This window comes from Pyxicephalus adspersus, chromosome 4 (assembly GCF_032062135.1).
Source record: "Pyxicephalus adspersus chromosome 4, UCB_Pads_2.0, whole genome shotgun sequence".
Lineage (NCBI taxonomy): Eukaryota > Metazoa > Chordata > Amphibia > Anura > Pyxicephalidae > Pyxicephalus > Pyxicephalus adspersus.
In genome coordinates, this window is record NC_092861.1 from 118,176,338 (window position 1) to 118,182,281 (window position 5,944).

A 5,944-nucleotide genomic window follows, 5' to 3' on the forward strand; every position below is an offset into this window, starting at 1 on the left:
ACCTTTCTACATTCATCAGTTGTCTCCACATATGTAAACCATTTGTATGGAATGCACAAACATTTTACGTTTAGGCAATATACTTTTGCTGGCTTTCTCCTGGATTCTCCTGAGAACCTGAGAGTAACTTATTATCAATTTACAGTGTTGCTGTAGAATTATACTGTCTATGATAACTCTCCAATTTAAAAATGTCCTCCTTATGGTTGTAATAAACAGCATAACTTAATGACAAATATTTAAACACAGTTATTGGGAAGTAATAAAAGGGATTAGCCCCCTCCAGTAGTCAGACATGCAAAGTACACATCAATAGTGGCCATGCAGTAATCAAAGTGTGTTGGTAGGAAGGTTCAGCTAAAACGTTTTACCACTGCTGTCCAACAGCCACTGACACACAAAGTAAAAACTTGATGGTAGGCTTTTACCATAATCTCTGAATAAGTCGTAAGTAAGGCTGCGTACACACGTTCAATATTTGTCATTGGAAAGGATCTTTCACAATCCTTTCCAACGAAAAATGACTGAACGAGTGATGTACATACAGCACCGTTCTGCTCTATGGACCTCTTCATAGAGGGGAGGGGGGAGAATGATGGAGCAGCTTTCCACTGGGCTCTTTCACCTTCACCTGTCAGGACGGATCCATGAACGACGAGCACTGTACACATGCCAGATGCTCGTACCATATCAGCCCTAAGGCGATTATCGGACGGAAATCATCTGACGTGTTTATGTAGCCTGACTCATTTAGCATATAGTTAAAACATTTCCAACACTTATCAGACTACAGGTAGTCACCGAGTTAAGGACATCCAACATAATACAAATGGGCTTCCCTGCTCGCTCGTGTGCAGGATGGAAGCTTCATGGGGGGAGGGGGCTGATTGCATGACTTGCAGAAGAAATCTTTTGCTAAACACAGCTGAGTTGTGGGTGATATTAAGGGCTGAGCTCTTCTGCAACCACTTGTAACTCATTAATGACAAAGAAACTGCAGTTGTTTCTTTTTGCATATCATAGCACAGCTTGCCTTTCTTTTTTTTTACTTTGTTTGTGATTAACTAAGGTGAGGATTTTATACAGTAACTGACACCATGCTGCCTAATATTTTGAGACAAACATCTGTCCAAATTGCATTTATTAAAATAATGTATATGTCTTGACTTGCATACAGATTCAATTTAAAAACAAACCTACAGTCCCTATCTCTTATGTAACCCAGGAACTACCTGTATATATAAAGCAATGAAAGTGACCGCACATTATCTAAAACACTTGCAAGATTTATCTACAGAAAATCAGAAAATATTTGCTGATATCAGATTTACTGCTTTATACATGAAATCCTTTAAGCATACCTAAACACAAAATAAGGGGAGGGAATGTTTAAAAACACTAAATGGTCTCTAGTGCCAATATACTTCATGTCTTTTTCCTTCCTGCCTTTTAGTGAAAAAAATTGCAGATCTCACGCATGCGCAGTGAGATCATTAAGTTTTTTTTCCAACCTACGTCACCCAATCTCATGACTAGTGCCATAAAAAGAAGAACCACGACGAAGAGGCGAAGATGGTGCCGCCTCGGAGAAGGATGCCGGGACAACGCGGGACCCGATGGAAGACGCCTCCGGATGGATCAGACTGCCCTGCGGGATTGAAGGCGTATTTTTTCGTTTTGTTTTCTTTGTTTTAATTACTTTTCAGTTTAGTTCCTCTTTAAATCTTTCTGGCAGGCAGCACTATTGTGACTATTCAGTCACAACTTATCTTTATATATAAGAGAAAGAAGCAGAAATCAGGGTTTTTAAGTGGCCAAAATAGGGGTTTAGTCTTTAAATAAAGTACAGTTTTTACAAAAAGCAATTATACAGAAAATATATAAAAAAAGTATATGCATATAACATAGTGTAGATAAATCTTCATTCTAGAGAATAAAAAGACTCTTGCACTAGATAGACAGTCCAATAACAGGTAAACACTATTTTATTCATTATTTGAAGATGTTCAAAGTTGTTGGGTATAATACCCGATGCGTTTCACCTAGAGAGGCTTCCTCAGGGGTATGTTTCATACCCGTGGTAGTGTCTTACAGCATATGCATAAGACTAGTCTTCCAAAGACCATCTGTATATTGTTATTGGGCTGCTGTTGAGTGACAAACATAAATGTGCTTTAAGTGCGGAGTAACAGTAAATCTGTCCACTTGTCGTGGATTTTAGCAGAGGCTTTCCTGCAATATTGCAGAGGAGAGCAGGACTGTCAGTGCTTTCAAGTGATAAGATCTGCTTTTTTTTGTGATACGGAGTTGTTTCAGAAGGTCTGCTCATACGTGTGAGTCTGGGGCTTCACCCCAACATGTACGAGCTCTATATACATCTATTATACATAATGATTTGATAGGCCATAGTTAGGCCATACACTACTTATGAAATTTAAATCAAGGTATACCTTTCCTGTTTTTCCTAGTTTCCCTTAGTCACAACTTAGTCCCTATTTTTATTCCAGTAGATTAACCAAGGCAAATAATCTGAAAGCACCACATCGACCAAAAATACGATCACTACGCATGTTATATACAGAGGCCAAATAGTAGTTATCAGTTATCAAATGCAATCTGAAAAATAAGCCAGGATTGGTAATGCTATTAATAAAATCATGTAACAGGATCATCTACGCAAATCTTCTAATCTTCTCTAGTACAGCTGGCTGCCAGAGACAATTAACATTAAACAAATGCTAGTTAAAACATTTCCAACACTTATCAGACTACAGGTAGTCACCGAGTTAAGGACATCCAACATAATACAAATGGGCTTCCCTGCTCGCTCGTGTGCAGGATGGAAGCTTCATGGGGGGAGGGGGCTGATTGCATGACTTGCAGAAGAAATCTTTTGCTAAACACAGCTGAGTTGTGGGTGATATTAAGGGCTGAGCTCTTCTGCAACCACTTGTAACTCATTAATGACAAAGAAACTGCAGTTGTTTCTTTTTGCATATCATAGCACAGCTTGCCTTTCTTTTTTTTTACTTTGTTTGTGATTAACTAAGGTGAGGATTTTATACAGTAACTGACACCATGCTGCCTAATATTTTGAGACAAACATCTGTCCAAATTGCATTTATTAAAATAATGTATATGTCTTGACTTGCATACAGATTCAATTTAAAAACAAACCTACAGTCCCTATCTCTTATGTAACCCAGGAACTACCTGTATATATAAAGCAATGAAAGTGACCGCACATTATCTAAAACACTTGCAAGATTTATCTACAGAAAATCAGAAAATATTTGCTGATATCAGATTTACTGCTTTATACATGAAATCCTTTAAGCATACCTAAACACAAAATAAGGGGAGGGAATGTTTAAAAACACTAAATGGTCTCTAGTGCCAATATACTTCATGTCTTTTTCCTTCCTGCCTTTTAGTGAAAAAAATTGCAGATCTCACGCATGCGCAGTGAGATCATTAAGTTTTTTTTCCAACCTACGTCACCCAATCTCATGACTAGTGCCATAAAAAGAAGAACCACGACGAAGAGGCGAAGATGGTGCCGCCTCGGAGAAGGATGCCGGGACAACGCGGGACCCGATGGAAGACGCCTCCGGATGGATCAGACTGCCCTGCGGGATTGAAGGCGTATTTTTTCGTTTTGTTTTCTTTGTTTTAATTACTTTTCAGTTTAGTTCCTCTTTAAATCTTTCTGGCAGGCAGCACTATTGTGACTATTCAGTCACAACTTATCTTTATATATAAGAGAAAGAAGCAGAAATCAGGGTTTTTAAGTGGCCAAAATAGGGGTTTAGTCTTTAAATAAAGTACAGTTTTTACAAAAAGCAATTATACAGAAAATATATAAAAAAAGTATATGCATATAACATAGTGTAGATAAATCTTCATTCTAGAGAATAAAAAGACTCTTGCACTAGATAGACAGTCCAATAACAGGTAAACACTATTTTATTCATTATTTGAAGATGTTCAAAGTTGTTGGGTATAATACCCGATGCGTTTCACCTAGAGAGGCTTCCTCAGGGGTATGTTTCATACCCGTGGTAGTGTCTTACAGCATATGCATAAGACTAGTCTTCCAAAGACCATCTGTATATTGTTATTGGGCTGCTGTTGAGTGACAAACATAAATGTGCTTTAAGTGCGGAGTAACAGTAAATCTGTCCACTTGTCGTGGATTTTAGCAGAGGCTTTCCTGCAATATTGCAGAGGAGAGCAGGACTGTCAGTGCTTTCAAGTGATAAGATCTGCTTTTTTTTGTGATACGGAGTTGTTTCAGAAGGTCTGCTCATACGTGTGAGTCTGGGGCTTCACCCCAACATGTACGAGCTCTATATACATCTATTATACATAATGATTTGATAGGCCATAGTTAGGCCATACACTACTTATGAAATTTAAATCAAGGTATACCTTTCCTGTTTTTCCTAGTTTCCCTTAGTCACAACTTAGTCCCTATTTTTATTCCAGTAGATTAACCAAGGCAAATAATCTGAAAGCACCACATCGACCAAAAATACGATCACTACGCATGTTATATACAGAGGCCAAATAGTAGTTATCAGTTATCAAATGCAATCTGAAAAATAAGCCAGGATTGGTAATGCTATTAATAAAATCATGTAACAGGATCATCTACGCAAATCTTCTAATCTTCTCTAGTACAGCTGGCTGCCAGAGACAATTAACATTAAACAAATGCTTGCTGCACTGCTGAAAGAAACTAGGTTTTGATGTACACAATTTTCAAAATACAAAAATGAACACCTTTTCTTGGAACAAGATTATTTTATAGCTTTGCCAAATGCTAATTAAACTGAAATGCGCAGGATGACTAACAGATGTCCAAACACCCAGATATGAATGAAGTTAGTTATAAAATTATGAATGGGAATACATACCAGGGAGTGAGAACCTAAACCAATGAATACATGTCATAGCTATAACTAGATTCTCATTATCACCAGCTGTGTATGTATTTGTAAGGTTGAGGATGAAAGTCTTAGAAGAATCTAATTTCCACCAGTCCACCAGCTGCCAGTGTGCAATGTTACAGGCAAAGCATTATTACCAAAGATGACAGGCTGATCTTATATAAATCAAGTATTGGAGGGGAAAGGGGCACAGCAAGTGAAAGGTTCAGTTAGGTGGATATCTGTTCCTTTCAACATTAGTGAATGGTGTACACCTAAATCAAACCCAAGAAGCAGACACCCTGAGAAAATGAGCAATACAAACATAATGAGCCAATTTATTTCTGATAAAGGGACACAGAATACTACTGTATAATGCAAAGTGTGTAATACTACTCAATGCAAAGTCTGTGAGATGCTTGACATGAAAGACAAGAGGGCTGCCACTACCGCTGCCTGGTGAATTTAGGCAGGTTCTTTGCTCACATCAGATTTAAGCTTAGTATACAATTCGAAAAATCCTTCACTAAATTAACTGTATATTACAGCCATAAACTCTACTAGTAAATTTTTACAATGTTGGGACATTTTCCATTACTGTGCTCTATTTAAACTTATTACTTTAACATACACCTGCACATACGATTTTTCCCCCTATTTCTGGTGATATAAAAAACAAAAACAAAAAAAAACTAATTTAAATAATGACCCTACTTTGCCTAAATGGTGTGAAAATCACTTTGTTGTACAAAGCAGTATAAAAAAAAACAAACAAACAACTATAGTTAAACTTGATAGTTAGACACCTTGTCACTGGTGCTAGTCATGTATTTCCATGTCTTGCCTTTCCTTGCTTAGCCGTGGCTTTAAGGCTTAGTCTACACGGACTGTTTCCCCAGCGTTTAACCTGAGGCTTTTAAAGCCCTTGTTTGAAGTCCCCATGCATTCCAATGGGCTAATCTACACCAGGACGTTTCCTTCAGGCACGTTTTTGAGCTTTATTTTAAACGTTG

At 37.7% G+C, this 5,944-nt stretch overlaps 1 protein-coding gene across 1 annotated transcript in view; it reads right to left on the reverse strand.

Annotated features, from left to right (window-relative positions):
• GALNT2 (polypeptide N-acetylgalactosaminyltransferase 2) overlaps positions 1-5,944 on the reverse strand; it is a gene marked incomplete in the record, with an annotated part of 59,034 nt that overhangs the window by 23,587 nt on the left and 29,503 nt on the right.